The sequence below is a fragment of the Mytilus californianus genome, unplaced genomic scaffold (assembly GCF_021869535.1).
Source record: "Mytilus californianus isolate M0D057914Y unplaced genomic scaffold, xbMytCali1.0.p SCAF_6, whole genome shotgun sequence".
Classification (NCBI taxonomy): domain Eukaryota; kingdom Metazoa; phylum Mollusca; class Bivalvia; order Mytilida; family Mytilidae; genus Mytilus; species Mytilus californianus.
The window spans coordinates 53282403-53306892 of NW_026262712.1; the positions used below are offsets into that span (position 1 = coordinate 53282403).

At 30.8% G+C, this 24490-nt stretch overlaps 1 protein-coding gene across 1 annotated transcript in view; it reads right to left on the reverse strand.

Moving 5' to 3' along the window:
* Positions 1 to 1472: 1472 nt before the first annotated feature.
* LOC127704326 (short-chain collagen C4-like) overlaps positions 1473 to 24490 on the reverse strand; it is a 205685-nt gene continuing 182667 nt past the window's right edge. Inside the window, exon 4 of the transcript XR_007983227.1 lies at positions 1473 to 1492. The gene's annotated coding sequence lies outside the window, so the exon portion shown is untranslated. The remainder of the gene's footprint in view (positions 1493 to 24490) is intronic.

Genomic DNA, 24490 nt, shown 5'->3' on the forward strand with positions numbered 1-24490 from the left:
AAATCTTCTAATTTTAAATTCAAGCATATTCAAGATTTTTATTAAAAGGTCAAATATATTTCTAGTACCTTCATAACGTGTTGATTTAATTGGCACGGACGATCATCGTCATCAAAACCTTAGTCATCGTCAAAGAAAAATATGATTTGCTTTTTTTGCTTCCTTCTTTTTATTTACAGCTCGTATAATACCTAAAGAATGTGTTCGTTTTACATGAATGCTCATAACATTATTATGGTATAAATACTTATATTGTAATATGGAAAAGACTTCATAAGTGTGATTTACTAGTGTCTCATCCATTTTGCCTAGATTTCGCAAATAAAATATGTTTAAAATAATTGGATTAGGGATTAATTGCGGATACAAAATAGGTACCCCCTCCGCAAATTAAGAAAGAGATGCACAATGGCTTTGTATGGTTATGATTCTATAAAAGGTTTCAATAATAAGTGTAAGAAGGAGAGTTGCAGATATAAAATAGCTGTGGCAAAGAAATAGATTTTCTAAGGGAACCGCATAAATTAATTTGCATAAATACAAAAGAAATTGAAGTCAATGATATTTTCTTGCAATTTTGACAAATATGTACTGTAAAGTGCGGATATGACAAAGTTTATGTTATGCCATAGTAAACACTTAATATTATTCCGCAAAAGTACATCATTTACATAAGTAAGATTCTTAGAAATTAGTAAAAAAAAAAATCCGTTAATCGGGTCGGGGGTATTAACAGACACAAAAGTAAGACGAGAGAACAAACGTACGGCCGGACTAACACCCCATCACTAGGTACGTTTACAATCTAGGTTCAAAACTACGGTGGTATAGATCGCACCAACTAGTTTCTTGGCAAGAGGATACGAAACCAAGGGAACAAAAACCAAATGTAAAAAAAAAAAAAAAAAATAATAAACAACATCATGGCCACAAGAAAAAAAAACCAAGCATCAACAAATAAAAAAAAAGGACTTCACAAAAAAGAAGTATAAACCAACTTCTACTCCAACATAGAACGCGGTTAACCCATGTGTTTTGAATGGTAAATAATTTCTAAAGGGACACCCATCGTATTGCCAATTGGAAGTCAAAATCGGGAAATAACTTGAATTCAATTAATCATGTGTTTAACATGGCATAGGGTCGTTTATTATTATATTGATATTAAATAACTCTAGTTGATATCAAGTGATATCCAAATCTCGCTTGTTATGAAGCCTATGATTATGATTTGTTTATCAACTGTAAAAAGATATACCTACCTGGTATCACGAGAACAGCCGATCTTTTTCTTTGATAGCACACGTCACCTCTTTTTTGTGTAGATTGCTATCCATTCCTGGTGGTTTATATGGTGAATCCATTTCATATTCGGCACCATATAACTGTTTATTACCACCTTTGACTGACCCTCCGTTTTCTGGATCGTTTGGTAGGCATAAATAGTTGACACCTCCTCCTTTGTTTTTATGATCGTTACCACCAACTTGTCCTGAAATACAAAACTTTATGCAGTTGTACTTGACTGTTTGACGTTTAATGTTTATGTTTTGCTTACACAATATCGTTTAACACAAATTAAGTTATACAGACGCTCAATAAGAAAGATTTGTGAAATGGACAACAATGTTAATTAATAGTTATTTTCGGGTTTTCTTAAACACTTAATAATACTTTCATCAACAATGATAAATAGTTCTAGTATATGTCATTCACAGTATTAAAATTTGACAGGAACTGTTAAAAAAGTCTACAAATTTAATCAATTTTGGTTAACGGAATAACAAAAGGCTGTATTTTATATTATTAGAAAGAGGTGAACAAGCATCATTGGAATATGTCAGGAGAACTTAATATATAACGGACATCCTTTCTTTCCCCAACGTACATATGTCACACCTAGATGAATGAACAATAACGCAATGCTATTTATATGTTGCACTTTAAAATACAACTAAACTTTTCAAATCATTGGTCCGTAGATGACCTGTTGTTAGGTAAAAAGTCTACCTATTAGATCTTTTTGTCAATTCGATCTCATTTTTGATATGCACGGAATATTCGACACTGGACGATAAGCAAACAATAATTGATCAATCAATCAATATCATGTTATATAATGATCAAATTTGTTATTTGAAATTCGAAATGATAAACACTTAATATTCAGCAATATACATAAACTTGTAATAAAAGCATGATGGAATTATGTACGAATAACAGGTTTAAAATTGTTAACTTCCCGGTTCTCAATAGACGATCATCTTCTATCCCATCGTTTGGTGTTTATCTTTGTGTGTTCACTGTCTCACATTTGTAGAATAAAGTTTGTCGTTTCGTATTTTTTTTTATCTTAGACGTTGTATTTTCTGTCTTTGTCCGGTTTTACTTTTGAAAACTGTGTAATTATTTTCTTTGTACTGCTTTACAATAACCAGAACATTAGAAAAAAGGTATAAACAGATACCTTCTAATGGTAAGATAGTCGGTAAGATAAACTCTCACCCCACACGGAATTTACTGACCCCATATATATCGTATTAGATCACTAGCACACTGTGTAACTAATACTTTATTATTACTCTGTGGTGTTAACGAGTATAAATATTAAGAAAATGATATTCTATGAATACACAGTTGCTTTTTGTTAAAATCAAAACCGATCTCGACCTGGACTGTTTTTAAATGTGGAACCAATATGGTCCGAATCCAAATTGAAATCAAAGTGTCATAATTAGATTATAACTGATAGAAACACATTTTGAAAAGAAATTATATGAAATAATTATATTTCATAGAATATTTACTTTCTGTGCTTTAAATGCTACTCGTATAAGGTCTGTCTTCATTAAATATTAAATGGTGTTGTTCTAACTCCAATATATTTGCAGTTTGAAACATTTTTCTATTTAAATTTCGTTGATTGACTGTGTTTTCTAAAGTTCAAATGGCAATTATTATAAGAAAAAAATCAACATCGAACTGCAAAAGAAGTCGACAGACGAGCTATAACTGTGGAAAACGGGAAATGTTGCGTATGTGCAAGTATTTGACCTTCCAGTTCATACCCCTCAAAGTGGTGTTGCAAGAAGAGTTCATTGACTTCGATAGAGCGTGGCGATCTGTTTTGAAAAAATCGTCGGAAAATACATCCACTTTCTACACACAATACAATGTTGGATTTCGTTTCCATAAGTCAGAATATGTTGAATCATGGAATACCTTGTTATTGCAAACATGTTGATACTAAATACAGATGGGGAAGTAGATTTGCAGCATGATTTTTAAATGATAAAAAAACATAAATGGTTGTTGGGATTAATTTGCTCTCTTCATGAGTGCAAATTTATGCCACATTCTTTTTATAAACATAACACTTGGCACTTCTACGGAAAGATATTTGTTGTAACATTTAAAAAAATATATAGCTCAACAGGTGTAAAATATGTGAAAATCCTATTGGATATTATTTTCTCAAGTTTCTCCACTAGGATTTTTGAAACCCAATAAGACAAAGACGTAATTCCATGTGATATTCGTAATTTCCTATATGACTTGTAACATGATTTAATGAGTTTTAATTAAGCATTGCAGGATGCATTTAGGAAAATTGAAGCCTTTGATAATAATAAAGTCGGTGAATTTATTTCATACAATTGAGTGTTCAAAAAGTAATAAAACTGGGTTTGATTGATTGATCAATTTCGGAGAACTTATTGTCTAGAAAATTATAGTTTTTGTATACGTATGATGATCATTGGCCTCTGTATTTATAGCTTTTTGTATGCGTTTGATGATCATTGACCTCCGTATTTATAATTTTTGTTTACGTTTGATGATCATTGGTCTCTGTATCTATAGTGTTTCTATACGTTTGATGATAATTGGCCTCTGTATCTATAGTTTTTGTATACGTTTGATGATCATTAGCCTCTGTTTTTATAGTTTTTGTATACGTATGGTCATCATTTACCTCTAAATCCTTCATTTTTCTATACGTTTGATGATCATTGTAATCATTGTCTTTAGTTTTTGTATACGTTTGATGATCATTATACTCGTTTTCTTTATTTTTGTATACGTATGATGATCATTGGCCTCTATATTTATAGTTTTTGTATACGTATGTGGATCATTGACCTCTATATCCTTCATTTTTTGTATACGTTTGATGATCATTGCACTTTGTATCTTTAGTTTTTGTATACTTTTCATAATTATCTACCTCTGTATATTTAGTTTTTGTATACGCTTGATGATCACTGGCCTCTGTATCTATAGTTTTAGTATACAATTGATCAACACTGACCTATGTATCTATAGTTTTTGTATACGTATGATGATCATTGGCCTCTGTATTTATAGTTTTTGTATGCCTTTGATAGTCATTTGTCACTTTATCCCTAGTTTTTGTATACGTATGATGATCATTTGCCTCTGTAACTATAGCTTTTTGTATGCGTTTGATGATCATTGGCCTCCGTATTTATATTTTTTGTAGACTTTTGATGATCATTGGCCTCTATATCTATAGTTTTTGTATACGTATGTAGATCATTAGCCTCGGTATTTATAATTGTGAATACGTATGCTGATCAATGACCTCTATATCTTTCATTTTTGTATACGTTTGATGATCATTGACCTCTATATCCTTCATTTTTGTATACGTTTGATGATCATTGCACTTTGTATCTTTACTTTTTGTATACTTTTCATAATCATTGGCCTCTTTATATTTAGTTTTTGGATACTCTTGATGATCATTGGCCTCTGTCTTTATAGTTTCTGTATACGTTTGATCATTCTAATCATTATCTTTAGTTTTTGTTTACGTTTGATGCTGATCAATGACCTCTATATCTTTCATTTTTGTATACGTTTGATGATCATTGGCTTATATATCTTTAGTTTTTCTATACGTTTGGTGACCATTGGCCTCTGTATCATTAGTTTTTGTATACGTATGATGATCATTGGCCTCTGTATTTATAGGTTTTGTATACGTATGATGATCATTGGCTTCTGTATCTATAGTTTTTGTATACGAATGTAGATCATTGGCCTCTGTATTTACAGTTTTTGTATGCGCTTGATAGTCATTGGTCTCTGTATCGTTAGTTTTGTATACGTATGATGATCATTGGCCTCTGTATTTATAGCTTTTTGTATGCATTTGATGATCATTGGCCTCTGTATTTATAGCTTTTGTATGCGTTTGATGATCATTGGTCTCTGTATCTATAGTGTTTGTATACGTTCGATGATCATTGACCTCTGTTTATATGGTTTTTGTAAACGTATGAAGATCATTGGCCGCTGTATTTATAGTTTTTGTATACGAATGATGATCATTGGCTTCTGTATTTATAGTTTTTGTATACGTATGTAGTTCATTGGCTTCTGCATCTTTCATTTTTGTATACGTTTGATGATCATTGGCTTATGTATTTTTAGTTTGTTTATACGTTGAATAGTCATTGGCCTCTGAATTTATTGGTTTTTTTTATACGTATGATGATCATTGGCCTCTGTATTTATAATTTGTGTATGCGTTTGTAGATCATGATCATTGGCCCCTGTATCATTAGTTTTTGTATACCTTTGATTATCATTGACCTCTGTATTTATAGTTTTTGTATACGTTTGATGATCTTTGGCCTCTGTATCTATAGTTTTTGTATGCGTTTGATGATCATTGGCTTCTGTAATTATAGTTTTTGTATGCGTTTGATGATCATTGGCCTCTGTATCATTAAATTTTATATACGTATGATGATCATTGGCATCTGTAATCTATAATTTTTGAATACGTATGATGATCATTGGCCTCTGTATCATTAGTTTTTATATACGTATGATGATCATTGGCATCTGTATCTATAATTTTTGAATACGTATGATGATCATTGGCCTCTGTATATATAGTTTTTGTATGCGTATAATGATCATTGGTATCGGTATCCATTGTGTTTGTTTACGTTTGATGATCACTGACCTCTGTATCTATAGTTTTTGTATACGTATGTAGATCATTTGCCTCTGTATCCTTCATTTTTGTATACGTTTGATGATCATTGGCTTATGTATGTTTATTTTTTGTATACGTATGATGATCATTTGCCTCTGTATTTATAATTTATGTATGCATTTGTTGGTCATTGGCCTCCGTATCATTAGTTTTTGTACACGTTTGATTATCATTGGCCTCTGTATTTATAGTTTTTGTATGCGTTTGATGATCACTTGCCTCTGTATTTATAGTGTTTCCATACGTTTGATGATCATTGGCCTCTGTATCTATAATTTTTGTATACGTATGATGGTCATTGGTGTCTGTATTTATAGTTTTTGTATGCGTTTGATGATCACTTGCCTCTGTATTCTTGTATACGTTTGATAATCACTGGCCTCTGTATTTATATGTTTTGTATACGTTTGATGATCATTGGCCTCTGTATCATTATTTTTTTATACGTATGATGATCATTGGCTTCTGTATTTATAGTTTTTGTAATCGTATGATGATCATTCATCCCATTCTTCATGTTTGTATACTTTTGATGATAATTGTACTCACTATCTTTAGTTTTTATACGTTTGATGATCATTGGCTTATGTATGTTAAGGTTTTGTTAACGTTTGATGGTCTCTGTAATTATAGATTTTGTATATATATGATGAACATTGACATCTGTATCTATAGTTTCTGAATACGTATGATGATCATTGGCCTCTGTATTTATAGTTTTTGTATGCGTATGTTGATCATTGGCCCCTGTATCATTATTTTTTGGTATACGTTTGATGATCATTGGCCTCTGTATCTATAGTTTTTGTATACGTATGATGATCATTGGCTTCTTTTGTGATATTTTTGTATACATACAATGATCATTGACCTTTATATAACCTTCATTTTTGCGTTTCTTATTCATTGGCCTTTGTATCATTAGTTTTTGTATACGTTAGATAATCTTTGGCCTTTGTTTTTATAGTTTTTGTATACGTTTGATGATCATTGTCATCTGTATCTATTGTTTTTTGAATACGTATGATGATCATTGGCTTCTGTATTTCATGGTTTGTATGCGTTTGATGATCATTGGCTTCTGTATTTACAGTTTTTGTATACGTTTGGTGACCATTGGCCTCTGTATCATTAGTTTTTGTATCCGTATGATGATTATTGGCTTCTGTATTTATAGCTTTTAGTATGCGTTTGATGATCATTGGCCTCTGTATTGATAGCGTTTTGTATGCGTTTGTTGATCATTTGTCTCTGTATCTATAGTGTTTGTATACGTTTGATGATTATTGACCTATGTATCTATAGTTTTTGTATACGTAATTATATCATTGACCTATGCATTTATAGTTTTTGTATACGTATATATATGAAGATCATTGGCCTCTGTGTTTACAGTTTTTGTATGCATTTGATAGTCATTGATCTCTGTATCGTTAGTTTTGTATACTTGTAATGATCATTGGCCTCTGTATTTATAGCTTTTTGTATGCGTTTGATGGTCATTGGTCTCTATATCTATAGTGTTTGTATACATTTGATGATCATTGACCTCTGTTTATATGGTTTTTGTATACGTATGTAGATCATTGGCCACTGTATTTATAGTTTTTGTATACGATTGATGATCATTGGCTTCTGTATTTATAGTTTTTGTATAGGTATGTAGTTCATTGGCTTCTGTATCTTTCATTTTTGTATACGTTTGATGATCATTGTACTCACCATCTGTGGTTTTTGTAAACGTTTGATGATCATTAGCTTATGTATTTTTAGATTTTTTATACGCTTAATAGTCATTGGCCTCTGAATGTATTGGGTTTTTTTATACGTATGATGATCATTGGCCTCTATATTTTTAGTTTTTGTATGCATTTGATGATCACTGGCCTCTGTATAAATAAGTTTTATATACGTTTGATGATCATTGGCCTCTGTATCTATAATTTTTGTATACGTATGATGGTCATTGGCCTTTATATCTTTCATTTTTGCATTTGTTTGATGATAATTGTACTGACAATCTTTAGTTTTTGTAGACTTTTGATGATGATTGGCTTTTGTATGTTTAGTTTTTGAACACGTTTGATGGTCATTGGCCTCTACATTTATTTTTTTTTTTGTATTCGTATGATGATCATTGGCCTCTGTATTTATACTTTGTGTATGCGTTTGTTATTCATTGGCCTTTGTATCATTAGTTTTTGTATACGATAGATAATCTTTGGCCTTTGTTTTTATAATTTTTGTATACGTTTGATGATCATTGGCATCTGTATCTATAGTTTTTGAATACGTATGATGATCATTGGCTTCTGTATTTCATGGTTTGTATGCGTTTGATGATCATTGGCTTTTGTATGTTTAGCTTTTGTACACGTTTAATGGTCATTGGCCTCTGATTTTATTTTTTATTGTATACGTATGATGATCATTGGCCTCTGTATGTATACTTTGTGTATGCGTTTGTTATTCATTGGCCTTTGTATGATTAGTTTTTGTATACGTTAGATAATCTTTGGCCTTTGTTTCTATAGTTTTTGTATACGTTTGATGATCATTGTCATCTGTATCTATAGTTTTTGAATACGTATGATGATCATTGGCTTCTGTATTTCATGGTTTGTATGCGTTTGATGATCATTGGCTTCTGTATTTATAGTTTTTGTATACGTATGTAGATCATTGGCTTCTGTATTTATAGTTTTTGTATACGTTTGGTGACCATTGGCCTCTGTATCATTAGTTTTTGTATACGTATGATGATTTTTGGATTCTGTATTTATAGCTATTTGTATGCGTTTGATGATCATTGGCCTCTGTATTGATAGCGTTTTGTATGCGTTTGATGATCATTGGCCTCTGTATTGATATCGTTTTGTATGCCTTTGTTGATCATTGGCCTCTGTATTTATAGCTATTTGTATACGTTTGATGATTATTGACCTATTAATTTATAGTTTTTGTATACGTATGTAGATCATTGGCCTCTGTATTTACAGTTTTCGTATGCGTTTGATAGTCATTGGTCTCCGTATCGTTAGTTTTGTATACTTATGATGATCATTGGCTTCTGTACTTATAGCTTTTAGTATGCGTTTGATGATCATTGGCCTCTGTATTTATAGCTTTTTGTATGCGTTTGATGGTCATAGGTCTCTGTATCTATAGTGTTTGTATACGTTTGATGATCATTGATCTCTGTTTATATGGTTTTTGTATACGTATGTAGATCATTGGCCACTGTATTAATTATAGTTTTTGTATACGATTGATGATCATTGGCGTCTGTATTTATAGTTTTTGTATACGTATGTAGTTCATTGGCTTCTGTATCTTTCATTTTTGTATACGTTTGATGATCATTGTACTCACAATCTGTGGTTTTTGTATACGTTTGATGATCATTGGCCTCTGTATCTATAATTTTTGTATACGTATGATGGTCATTGGCTTCTGTATTTATTGTTTTTGTATGCATTTGTTGGTCATTAACTTCTGTATCATTATTTTTTGTATACTTTTGATGATCACTGGCCTCTGTATTTATAATTTATGTATACGTTTGATGATCACTGGCCTCTATTTATAGTTTTTGTATACGTTTGATGATCATTGGCTTCTGTATCATTATTTTTTTATACGTATGATGATCATTGGCTTCTGTATTTATAGTTTTTGTAAGCGTATGATGATCATTGACCTTTTCATCTTCATTATTGTATACGTTTGATGGTAATTGTACTCACTTTCTTTAGTTTTTTTTTACGTTTGATGATCATTGGCTTATGTATGTTTAAGTTTTGTATACGTTTGATGATCACTGGCCTCTGTATTTATAATTTATGTATACGTTTGATGATCACTGGCCTCTGTATTTATAGTTTTTGTATACGTTTGATGATCATTGGCTTCTGTATCATTATTTTTTTATACGTATGATGATCATTGGCTTCTGTATTTATAGTTTTTGTAATCGTATGATGATCATTCATCCCATTCTTCATGTTTGTATACGTTTGATGATAATTGTACTCACTTTCTTTAGTTTTTTTTTACGTTTGATGATCATTGGCTTATGTATGTTTAAGTTTTGTATACGTTTGATGGTCATTGGCCTCTGTATCATTAGTTTTTATATACGTATGATGATCATTGACCTCTGTATCTATAGTTTTTGAATACGTATGATGATCATTGGTCTCTGTATTTATAGTTTTTGTATACTTTTGATGATCATTTACCTCTGTATTTATAATTTGTGTATGCGTTTCTTGATCATTGGCCTCTGGATCATTATTTTGTGTTATACGTTTGATGATCATTGGCCTCTGTATTGATAGTTTTGTATAAGTATGATGATCATTGGCTTCTGTTTTGATAGTTTTTGTATACATACGATGATCATTGACCTTTATATCTTTCATTTTTGTATTTGTTTGATGATAATTGTACTGACAATCTTTAGTTTTTGTAGACGTTTGATGATCATTGGCTTTTGTATGTTTAGTTTTTGTACACGTTTGATGGTCATTGGCCTCTGAATTTATTGTTTTTGTATACGTATGATGATCATTGACCTCTGTATTTATACCTAGTGTATGCGTTTGTTATTCATTGGCCTTTGTATCATTGGTTTTTGTATACGTTTGATGATCTTTGGCCTCTGTATTTATAGTTTTTGTATACGTTTGATGATCATTGGCATCTGTATCTATAGTTTTTGAATACATATGATGATTATTAGCTTCTGTATTTATTGGTTTGTATGCGTTTAATGATGATTGGCTTCTGTATTTATAGTTTCTGTATACTTATGTGGATCATTGGCCTCTGTATCCATCATTTTTGTATACGTTTGATGATCATTGCACTTTGTATCATTAGTTTTTGTATACTTTTTATAATTATTGGCCTCTGTATATTTATTTTTTGTATACGTACGATGATCATTGGCCTCTGTATGTCATAAAGCGGGAGTTTTGGCTAGCCATTAAACCAGGTTCAACCCACTATTTTTTCTTAAATTGTTCTAAGTTAGGAATATTGCAGTTGTTATAAAATAGTTTGTTTCTATGTTTGTTGGTGTTTGTTTTTGTTGCACTTCAGTGTTCCTGTTGTTCTTTTGTTTTTCTCTTATATTTGATCTGTTTCCCTCGGTTTAAGTTTGTAACCCGGATTTGTTATCTCTCAATCGATTTATGACTTTTGAACATCGGTATACTACTGTTGCCTTTATTTATAGTTTTTGTAATTGTTTGATGATCATTGGCCTCTGTATTGATAGTTTTTGTATACGTTTGTTGATCGTTGGTCTTTGTATCTTTAATTTTTGTATGTATTTGATGATCATTGGCCTCTGTATTTATAGTTTTTGTATACGTTTGATGATCATTGACCTCTGTATTTATAGTTTTTGTATACGTTTGATGATCATTGACCTCTGTAGCATTAGTTTTTGTATACGTTTGATGATCATTGGCCTCTGTATTTATAGTTTTTGTATGCGTTTGATGCTCATAGGCCTCAGTATCATTAGTTTTTGTATACGTTTGATGATCATTGACCTCTGTATATATAGCTTTTTGTATGCGTTTGATGATCATTGGCCTCTGTATCCGTAGTTTTGTATGCGTTTGATGATCATTGACCTCTGTTTTGATAGTTTTTGTATACGTTTGATGATCATTGGACTCAGTATATATATAGTTGTTTGTATACGTTTGATGATCATTGACCTCTGTATATATAGCTTTTTGTATGCGTTTGATGATCATTGGCCTCTGTATCATTAGTTTTTGTATGCGTATGATGATCAATGGCCTTAATTTTTATAATTTTTGTATACGTTTGATGATCATTTGCCTCTGTATCTATAGTGTTTGTATACTTTTGATGATCATTGGCCTCTGTATCTATAGTTTTTGTATACGTATGTATATCAGTGACTTCTTTATTTGTAAATTTCTATAAGTATGTTGATCATTGACCTCTATATCCTTCATTTTTGTATAAGTTTGGTGATCATTACAATCAGTATGTTTAGTTTTTGTTTAAGTTTGATGATTATTGTACTCATTATCTTTAGTTTTTGTATACGTTTGATGATCATTGGCTTATGTATTATTAATTTTTGTATACGTATTAACCATATGCGGATTCTAAAAAACTCTAAAGAACTTCTGGAAAATTTTAAATCTCGATCTTTCTCTGAAATAAGTTCTATCAAAATGTTTGATTTTTTCAACCTTGTATACCACCATTCCCCATGTGAAATTGAAAAATCGTCTAAAAGAAATAATCCACAATGCTTTTCAACATAAAAATGGTAGCAAACGCTATAAATTTAATACTTTGGGATACCATACGGCATATTTTGTAAATAGTGAAAAAAGAATAAATAAATAAACATGATACACAGAGAAACAAGTGATCAGTATGATGGAGTTTCTTATTGTCAACATATTTGTTGAATTTTGAGGAAGACTTTTTTCAACAAATTGTCGGCATTCCTATGGGAACGAAATTCGCGCCTCTACTTGCCGACCTCTTCTTATTTTCATATGAGTCAGAGTTCCTTCAGACACTTGTGAAAAACAAGAAGATCAAAGAAGCCAGATCATTTAATTTCACATTCAGATATATTGATGTTGTTCTTTCCATAAACAATCCAAACTTTTCTGATTGGGTTCCATTTATATATCCGCTAGAACGAACTAGAAACAACAGACACGGCTTCCTCTGCCTAATTTTTAGACTTATACCTCAAATTTGACATGAGCGGTCATCTCAATATCAGAATCTACGACAAACGAGACGATTTTAATTTTGAAATTATCAATTTCCCCCACCTTAGTAGCAATATACCAACTTCACCTGCATATGGGATATACATTTCCCAACTCATTCGATATTCAAGAGCTTGCAGCTGCTATTCATACTTTTTTTAACGTCACCAGTGTCTGAGCAGAAAGTTGATGAACCAGGGGTATGTCAAAGAACGTCTCGTCCTTTTTCTAAAAAAGTTCATCGAAAGATATCAAGACTTTGTTGATAATTATTCCGTATCAACTTCACAAATAGTACAGGATGGTCTTGAAGTATAGATTCTAGGTACTGACATTGTTTATCATCTTAATAACGTATTATATTATTCTTTTATTTGTCTTAAGTTTGTAAATTATTTCTTTTACTGTTAAGTCTATTTTTGATAATATCAATTTGACGTGGCTCGGTACTTGTACATCCCGTAATTGTGTTATTGTGCTATGGTAATTTTTTGTATTCTTGTCTTTCGTCTTTGCTAATGTGCTTTGTCGATATGCCTTTTTGTTTTTCATTGTTGGCACATGTGTTTGTTTTGATAGTTATTAAGATTATAACACAATGTTGCCTGCTGTACCCCTATTTTTGACATTTTTACCTATTATGTCGGCTTGTTTTGTTTACACATCGTTGTCAATATAATGGAAGTTTATGCGACTGTCATACATGTGAGAGTTTTTGCTAGCTATAAAAAAAAACCGGTTTAATCCAAATCCACCATTTTCTACATAAGAAAATGCCTGTACCAAGGTGATCATTACCCTCTATATTTATAATTTTTACATGCGTTTGATGATCATTGGTCTTTGTATCATTAGTTTTTTTATACGTTTGATGATCTCTGGCCTCTGTATCATTAGTTTTTGTATACGTTTGATGATCTCTGGCCTTTGTATTATTAGTTTTGGTATACGTTTCATGATCATTTGCCTCTGTATTGATAGTTTTTGTATACGTTTGATGATCATTGAGCTCTGTATCTATAGTTTTTGGATACGTTTGATGATCATTAGCCTCTGTATCTGATCTTTTGATGATCATGGTAGTGTGTATCTTTATTTTTTGTATACGTTTGATGATTATTGGCCTCTGTATCTATAGGTTTATATACGTTTGATGATCATTGGCTTCTGTATTTTTAGTTGTTTGATACGTTTGATGATCATTAGCCTCTGTATCTGATCTTGTGTGTTATCCAACAGTTTATATTCATCTGGTTCTTTACATCCAAGCAAGCAAATGCTGTTGATGGTATTCAAACATGAGTTATGAAATTCTATAAGACAAATCAGCCGGGAAGCAATTCTCATAATGGCGTCGAAAATGCGACAAAGCTCACGTGCTTTTCCATTCAAAAAATAGTATTTTTTAGAAACGGCATTGACGTCACGAGAAAGGCTGCGTAAAGACATTTACCCTGTTTCCCATTCTAAACCAATTATACCGTTTGATGCGGCAGGTTCCAAACTTTCACTACGTTATTATTTAAAGGCTGAAAATACAATTTTTCATTGCAAATTTGGTGGTGAAAGATGAAAATACGGGCCGCGGAAGTGACACTTCATAATAAATAAATGTAAATTGAAATAACACATGAAATAGTAACGTCTATTCCTATAGGTGAGATGATAACTATTGATATTTTGTTGAAGAAAAGCCCACTGATAAAAAAACTCGATAGGTAAACCGGCGGTGTGACGATTCAACAAGTCAAAAAAATAGAACGTTCAAAGGGGAATAACTCGATTCCAAAACAATAACAATACGACGGTGATCATAAATGACTGATTGAACAAATGTTTTCCCCTTATTATTGATTTGTAAGCAGTGTTACTGGGCACAAAATAGAAAGTTTCAGTTTATAAAAATATCATTGAAAAGCGATCATTTGTTAATTATCGTGTCTACCTGTTAGTGTAACAAGGAGGTTAGTCCCGTCAGGATATAAACAGTGATGATGCCCCTCCTCTGTTACAAATTTATGTATTTAATTTAAGTAAATGGTGGTCTCTAGAAGCTGACTGTTTGAATTTAACACGTCCACTACACTCTTGATATTTGTAAGAATGGATTGAAAAATATTTCATGGAATCATGGTTTTTATTTCAGTTACTCTTCCCATAAAAAATGTCATCCTTATTTTCTCAAGAAAAGTTCATAGTTGTGATTCTTAATTAAATTAAATCAGACATATTAAGCCACATAGTCTATCTCAGATTAAATAATTGTTTCTAAATAAATGTCATTGAAAGAAACATTGTTTTAATATTTATTTATTTTAACTAAAATTGAAACCACAGAAATATATTTTTTGTCCTTACTGTTCTAACAATATCCAGAGGACATTTTATTCGGATAATTTAACTAGCAAAAAATAATTTAAAAAAAATATATTAATGATCTTCATCTTCCTTTAAAAAGATTCCAGATGAAATAAATTAAAGTTACTAGATTATATCTGGCATACAGATTATTCTGCAAAGTGCATTTACATGTAATAAATTTTATGTTAAATTTTTCAGTAAAAAATAATTAGTTCCTTTGAACTGAATCATGAACAGAACTCTTGTTCATTTCTCCTTCATTGATAATTCAAAAACCCTACTTCAATCATTTAAAGGGGAAAAAATGCATTTGAAAAATGCAATTTAGTCTTTAATTATTGGTTTTACAGCTGAATTAAAACTTTAACCAAATTTAAAAAAGGAAAAACAATACATTTCAATAAAATTCATTTGTTATTTGCAAATTAATCTAAATGAATTTTAAAAGTACTTATAGGAATAAATTTAGCCAATGCCAAAATAATATGAATAGTATATCTATATATATTTTTGCATGCAAACTTTTATCCAAATTATATATCATTTATTTCTGAACCTTTTAGCTTTATGCGTTTGATGATCATTGGCTTCTGTATTTACAGTTTTTGTATACGTTTGGTGACCATTGGCCTCTGTATCATTAGTTTTTGTATACGTATGATGATTATTGGCTTCTGTATTTATAGCTATTTGTATGGCTTCTGTATTTACAGTTTTTGTATACGTTTGGTGACCATTGGCCTCTGTATCATTTGTTTTTGTAAACGTATGATGATTATTGGCTTCTGTATTTATAGCTATTTGTATGCGTTTGATGATCATTGGCCTCTGTATTGATAGCGTTTTGTATGCGTTTGTTGATCATTTGTCTCTGTATCTATAGTGTTTGTATACGTTTGATGATTATTGACCTATGTATCTATAGTTTTTGTATACGTAATTATATCATTGACCTATGAATTTATAGTTTTTGTATACGTATATATATGAAGATCATTGGCCTCTGTGTTTACAGTTTTTGTATGCATTTGATAGTCATTGATCTCTGTATCGTTAGTTTTGTATACTTGTAATGATCATTGGCCTCTGTATTTATAGCTTTTTGTATGCGTTTGATGGTCATTGGTCTCGATATCTATAGTGTTTGTATACATTTGATGATCATTGACCTCTGTTTATATGGTTTTTGTATACGTATGTAGATCATTGGCCACTGTATTTATAGTTTTTGTATACGATTGATGATCATTGGCTTCTGTATTTATAGTTTTTGTATAGGTATGTAGTTCATTGGCTTCTGTATCTTTCATTTTTGTATACGTTTGATGATCATTGTACTCACCATCTGTGGTTTTTGTAAACGTTTGATGATCATTAGCTTATGTATTTTTAGATTTTTTATACGCTTAATAGTCATTGGCCTCTGAATGTATTGGTTTTTTTTATACGTATGATGATCATTGGCCTCTATATTTTTAGTTTTTGTATGCATTTGATGATCACTGGCCTCTGTATATATAAGTTTTATATACGTTTGATGATCATTGGCCTCTGTATCTATAATTTTTGTATACGTATGATGGTCATTGGCCTTTATATCTTTTATTTTTGCATTTGTTTGATGATAATTGTACTGACAATCTTTAGTTTTTGTAGACTTTTGATGATGATTGGCTTTTGTATGTTTAGTTTTTGAACACGTTTGATGGTCATTGGCCTCTACATTTGTTTTTTTTTTGTATTCGTATGATGATCATTGGCCTCTGTATTTATACTTTGTGTATGCGTTTGTTATTCATTGGCCTTTGTATCATTAGTTTTTGTATACGATAGATAATCTTTGGCCTTTGTTTTTATAATTTTTGTATACGTTTGATGATCATTGGCATCTGTATCTATAGTTTTTGAATACGTATGATGATCATTGGCTTCTGTATTTCATGGTTTGTATGCGTTTGATGATCATTGGCTTTTGTATGTTTAGCTTTTGTACACGTTTAATGGTCATTGGCCTCTGATTTTATTTTTTATTGTATACGTATGATGATCATTGGCCTCTGTATGTATACTTTGTGTATGCGTTTGTTATTCATTGGCCTTTGTATCATTAGTTTTTGTATACGTTAGATAATCTTTGGCCTTTGTTTTTATAGTTTTTGTATACGTTTGATGATCATTGGCATCTGTATCTATAGTTTTCGAATATGTATGATTATCATTGGCTTCTGTATTTCATGGTTTGTATGCGTTTGATGATCATTGGCTTCTGTATTTATAGTTTTTGTATACGTATGTAGATCATTGGCTTCTGTATTTATAGTTTTTGTATACGTTTGGTGACCATTGGCCTCTGTATCATTAGTTTTTGTATACGTATGATGATTTTTGGCTTCTGTATTTATAGCTATTTGTATGCGTTTGATGATCATTGGCCTCCGTATTGATAGCGTTTTGTATGCGTTTGTTGATCATTTGTCTCTGTATCTATAGTGTTTGTATACGTTTGATGATTATTGACCTATGAATTTATAGTTTTTATATACGTATGTAGATCATTGGCCTCTGTATTTACAGTTTTCGTATGCGTTTGATAGTCATTGGTCTCTGTATCGTTAGTTTTGTATACTTATGATGATTATTGGCTTCTGTATTTATAGCTTTTAGTATGCGTTTGATGATCATTGGCCTCTGTATTTATAGCTTTTTGTATGCGTTTGATGATCATAGGTCTCTGTATCTATAGTGTTTGTATACATTTGATGATCATTGATCTCTGATTATATGGTTTTTGTTTACGTATGTAGATCATTGGCCACTGTATTTATAGTTTTTGTATACGATTGATGATCATTGGCTTCTGTATTTATAATTTTTGTATACGTATGTAGTTCATTGGCTTCTGTATCTTTCATTTTTGTATACGTTTGATGATCATTGTACTCACCATCTGTGGTTTTTGTATACGTTTGATGATCATTGGCCTCTGTATCTATAATTTTTGTATACGTATGATGGTCATTGGCTTCTGTATTTATTGTTTTTGTATGCATTTGTTGGTCATTAACTTCTGTATCATTATTTTTTGTATACGTTTGATGATCACTGGCCTCTGTATTTATAATTTATGTATACGTTTGATGATCACTGGCCTCTATTTATAGTTTTTGTATACGTTTGATGATCATTGGCTTCTGTATCATTATTTTTTTATACGTATGATGATCATTGGCTTCTGTATTTATAGTTTTTGTAAGCGTATGATGATCATTGACCTATTCATCTTCATTATTGTATACGTTTGATGGTAATTGTACTCACTTTCTTTAGTTTTTTTTTACGTTTGATGATCATTGGCTTATGTATGTTTAAGTTTTGTATACGTTTGATGATCACTGGCCTCTGTATTTATAATTTATGTATACGTTTGATGATCACTGGCCTCTGTATTTATAGGTTTTGTATACGTTTGATGATCATTGGCTTCTGTATCATTATTTTTTTATACGTATGATGATCATTGGCTTCTGTATTTATAGTTTTTGTAATCGTATGATGATCATTCATCCCATTCTTCATGTTTGTATACGTTTGATGATAATTGTACTCACTTTCTTTAGTTTTTTTTTACGTTTGATGATCATTGGCTTATGTATGTTTAAGTTTTGTATACGTTTGATGGTCATTGGCCTCTGTATCATTAGTTTTTATATACGTATGATGATCATTGACCTCTGTATCTATAGTTTTTGAATACGTATGATGACCATTGGTCTCTGTATTTATAGTTTTTGTATACTTTTGATGATCATTTACCTCTGTATTTATAATTTGTGTATGCGTTTCTTGATCATTGGCCTCTGTATCATTATTTTGTGTTATACGTTTGATGATCATTGGCCTCTGTATTGATAGTTTTGTATAAGTATGATGATCATTGGCTTCTGTTTTGATAGTTTTTGTATACATACGATGATCATTGACCTTTATATCTTTCATTTTTGTATTTGTTTGATGATAATTGTACTGACAATCTTTAGTTTTTGTAGACGTTTGATGATCATTGGCTTTTGTATGTTTAGTTTTTGTACACGTTTGATGGTCATTGGCCTCTGAATTTATTGTTTTTGTATACGTATGATGATCATTGACCTCTGTATTTATACCTAGTGTATGCGTTTGTTATTCATTGGCCTTTGTATCATTGTTTTTTGTATACGTTTGATGATCTTTGGCCTCTGTATTTATAGTTTTTGTATACGTTTGATGATCATTGGCATCTGTATCTATAGTTTTTGAATACATATGATGATTATTAGCTTCTGTATTTATTGGTTTGTATGCGTTTAATGATGATTGGCTTCTGTATTTATAGTTTCTGTATACTTATGTGGATCATTGGCCTCTGTATCCATCATTTTTGTATACGTTTGATGATCAATGCACTTTGTATCATTAGTTTTTGTATACTTTTTATAATTATTGGCCTCTGTATATTTATTTTTTGTATACGTACGATGATCATTGGCCTCTGTATGTCATAAAGCGGGAGTTTTGGCTAGCCATTAAACCAGGTTCAACCCACTATTTTTTCTTAAATTGTTCTAAGTTAGGAATATTGCAGTTGTTATAAAATAGTTTGTTTCTATGTTTGTTGGTGTTTGTTTTTGTTGCACTTCAGTGTTCCTGTTGTTCTTTTGTTTTTCTCTTATATTTGATCTGTTTCCCTCGGTTTAAGTTTGTAACCCGGATTTGTTATCTCTCAATCGATTTATGACTTTTGAACATCGGTATACTACTGTTGCCTTTATTTATAGTTTTTGTAATTGTTTGATGATCATTGGCCTCTGTATTGATAGTTTTTGTATACGTTTGTTGATCGTTGGTCTTTGTATCTTTAATTTTTGTATGTATTTGATGATCATTGGCCTCTGTATTTATAGTTTTTGTATACGTTTGATGATCATTGACCTCTGTATTTATAGTTTTTGTATACGTTTGATGATCATTGACCTCTGTATATATAGCTTTTTGTATGCGTTTGATGATCATTGGCCTCTGTATCAGTAGTTTTGTATGCGTTTGATGATCATTGACCTCTGTTTTTATAGTTTTTGTATACGTTTGATGATCATTGGACTCAGTATATATATAGTTGTTTGTATACGTTTGATGATCATTGACCTCTGTATATATAGCTTTTTGTATGCGTTTGATGATCATTGGCCTCTGTATCATTAGTTTTTGTATGCGTATGATGATCAATGGCCTTAATTTTTATAATTTTTGTATACGTTTGATGATCATTTGCCTCTGTATCTATAGTGTTTGTATACTTTTGATGATCATTGGCCTCTGTATCTATAGTTTTTGTATACGTATGTATATCAGTGACTTCTTTATTTGTAAATTTCTATAAGTATGTTGATCATTGACCTCTATATCCTTCATTTTTGTATAAGTTTGGTGATCATTACAATCATTATGTTTAGTTTTTGTTTAAGTTTGATGATTATTGTACTCATTATCTTTAGTTTTTGTATACGTTTGATGATCATTGGCTTATGTATTATTAATTTTTGTATACGTATTAACCATATGCGGATTCTAAAAAACTCTAAAGAACTTCTGGAAAATTTTAAATCTCGATCTTTCTCTGAAATAAGTTCTATCAAAACGTTTGATTTTTTCAACCTTGTATACCACCATTCCCCATGTGAAATTGAAAAATCGTCTAAAAGAAATAATCCACAATGCTTTTCAACATAAAAATGGTAGCAAACGCTATAAATTTAATACTTTGGGATACCATACGGCATATTTTGTAAATAGTGAAAAAAGAATAAATAAATAAACATGATACACAGAGAAACAAGTGATCAGTATGATGGAGTTTCTTATTGTCAACATATTTGTTGAATTTTGAGGTAGACTTTTTTCAACAAATTGTCGGCATTCCTATGGGAACGAACTGCGCGCCTCTACTTGCCGACCTCTTCTTATTTTCATATGAGTCAGAGTTCCTTCAGACACTTGTGAAAAACAAGAAGATCAAAGAAGCCAGATCATTTAATTTCACATTCAGATATATTGATGTTGTTCTTTCCATAAACAATCCAAACTTTTCTGATTGGGTTCCATTTATATATCCGCTAGAACGAACTAGAAACAACAGACACGGCTTCCTCTGCCTATTTTTTAGACTTATACCTCAAATTTGACATAAGCGGTCATCTCAATATCAGAATCTACGACAAACGAGACGATTTTAATTTTGAAATTATCAATTTCCCCCACCTTAGTAGCAATATACCAACTTCACCTGCATATGGGATATACATTTCCCAACTCATTCGATATTCAAGAGCTTGCAGCTGCTATTCATACTTTTTTTAACGTCACCAGTGTCTGAGCAGAAAGTTGATGAACCAGGGGTATGTCAAAGAACGTCTCGTCCTTTTTCTAAAAAAGTTCATCGGAAGATATCAAGTCTTTGTTGATAATTATTCCATATCAAGTTCACAAATAGTACAGGATGGTCTTGAAGTATAGATTCTAGGTACTGACATTGTTTATCATCTTAATAACGTATTATATTATTCTTTTATTTGTCTTAAGTTTGTAAATTATTTCTTTTACTGTTAAGTCTATTTTTGATAATATCAATTTGACGTGGCTCGGTACTTGTACATCCCGTAATTGTGTTATTGTGCTATGGTAATTTTTTGTATTCTTGTCTTTCGTCTTTGCTAATGTGCTTTGTCGATATGCCTTTTTGTTTTTCATTGTTGGCACATGTGTTTGTTTTGATAGTTATTAAGATTATAACACAATGTTGCCTGCTGTACCCCTATTTTTGACATTTTTACCTATTATGTCGGCTTGTTTTGTTTACACATCGTTGTCAATATAATGGAAGTTTATGCGACTGTCATACATGTGAGAGTTTTTGCTAGCTATAAAAAAAAACCGGTTTAATCCAAATCCACCATTTTCTACATAAGAAAATGCCTGTACCAAGGTGATCATTACCCTCTGTATTTATAATTTTTATATGCGTTTGATGATCATTGGTCTTTGTATCATTAGTTTTTGTATACGTTTGATGATCTCTGGCCTCTGTATCATTAGTTGTTGTATACGTTTGATGATCTCTGGCCTTTGTATTATTAGTTTTGGTATACGTTTCATGATCATTTGCCTCTGTATTGATAGTTTTTGTATACGTTTGATGATCATTGAGCTCTGTATCTATAGTTTTTGGATACGTTTGATGATCATTAGCCTCTGTATCTGATCTTTTGATGATCATGGTAGTCTGTATCTTTATTTTTTGTATACGTTTGATGATTATTGGCCTCTGTATCTATAGGTTTATATACGTTTGATGATCATTGGCTTCTGTATTTTTAGTTGTTTGATACGTTTGATGATCATTAGCCTCTGTATCTGATCTTGTGTGTTATCCAACAGTTTATATTCATCTGGTTCTTTACATCCAAGCAAGCAAATGCTGTTAATGGTATTCAAACATGAGTTATGAAATTCTATAAGACAAATCAGCCGGGAAGCAATTCTCATAATGGCGTCGAAAATGCGACAAAGCTCACGTGCTTTTCCATTCAAAAAATAGTATTTTTTAGAAACGGCATTGACGTCACGAGAAAGGCTGCGTAAAGACATTTACCCTGTTTCCCATTCTAAACCAATTATACCGTTTGATGCGGCAGGTTCCAAACTTTCACTACGTTATTATTTAAAGGCTGAAAATACAATTTTTCATTGCAAATTTGGTGGTGAAAGATGAAAATACGGGCCGCGGAAGTGACACTTCAAAATAAATAAATGTAAATTGAAATAACACATGAAATAGTAACGTCTATTCCTATAGATGAGATGATAACTATTGATATTTTGTTGAAGAAAAGCCCACTGATAGAAAAACTCGATAGGTAAACCGGCGGTGTGACGATTCAACAAGTCAAAAAAATAGAACGTTCAAAGGGGAATAACTCGATTCCAAAATAATAACAATACGACGGTGATCATAAATGACTGATTGAACAAATGTTTTCCCCTTATTAATGATTTGTAAGCAGTGTTACTGGGCACAAAATAGAAAGTTTCATGTTATAAAAATATCATTGAAAAGCGATCATTTGTTAATTATCGTGTCTACCTGTTAGTGTAACAAGGAGGTTAGTCCCGTCAGGATATAAACAGTGATGATGCCCCTCCTCTGTTACAAATTTATGTATTTAATTTAAGTAAATGGTGGTCTCTAGAAGCTGACTGTTTGAATTTAACACGTCCACTTCACTCTTGATATTTGTAAGAATGGATTGAAAAATATTTCATGGAATCATGGTTTTTATTTCAGTTACTCTTCCCATAAAAAATGTCATCCTTATTTTCTCAAGAAAAGTTCATAGTTGTGATTCTTAATTAAATTAAATCAGACATATTAAGCCACATAGTCTATCTCAGATTAAATAATTGTTTCTAAATAAATGTCATTGAAAGAAACATTGTTTTAATATTTATTTATTTTAACTAAAATTGAAACCACAGAAATATATTTTTTGTCCTTACTGTTCTAACAATATCCAGAGGACATTTTATTCGGATAATTTAACTAGCAAAAAATAATTTAAAAAAAATATATTAATGATCTTCATCTTCCTTTAAAAAGATTCCAGATGAAATAAATTAAAGTTACTAGATTATATCTGGCATACAGATTATTCTGCAAAGTGCATTTACATGTAATAAATTTTATGTTAAATTTTTCAGTAAAAAATAATTAGTTCCTTTGAACTGAATCATGAACAGAACTCTTGTTCATTTCTCCTTCATTGATAATTCAAAAACCCTACTTCAATCATTTAAAGGGGAAAAATGCATTTGAAAAATGCAATTTAGTCTTTAATTATTGGTTTTACAGCTGAATTAAAACTTTAACCAAATTTAAAAAAGGAAAAACAATACATTTCAATAAAATTCATTTGTTATTTGCAAATTAATCTAAATGAATTTTAAAAGTACTTATAGGAATAAATTTAGCCAATGCCAAAATAATATGAATAGTATATCTATATATATTTTTGCATGCAAACTTTTATCCAAATTATATATCATTTATTTCTGAACCTTTTAGCTGAAATTAGTAATTTTAGATCACTAAATCTTTTATTTTATAGTTTAAAACAAGACTAATAATTTACAAATTGTTATTTTACTTTTAATTCCTAAAATGTAAAAAAAAATACTATTCACATGGTTAAAATTGAGAATGGAAATGGGGAGTGTGTCAAAG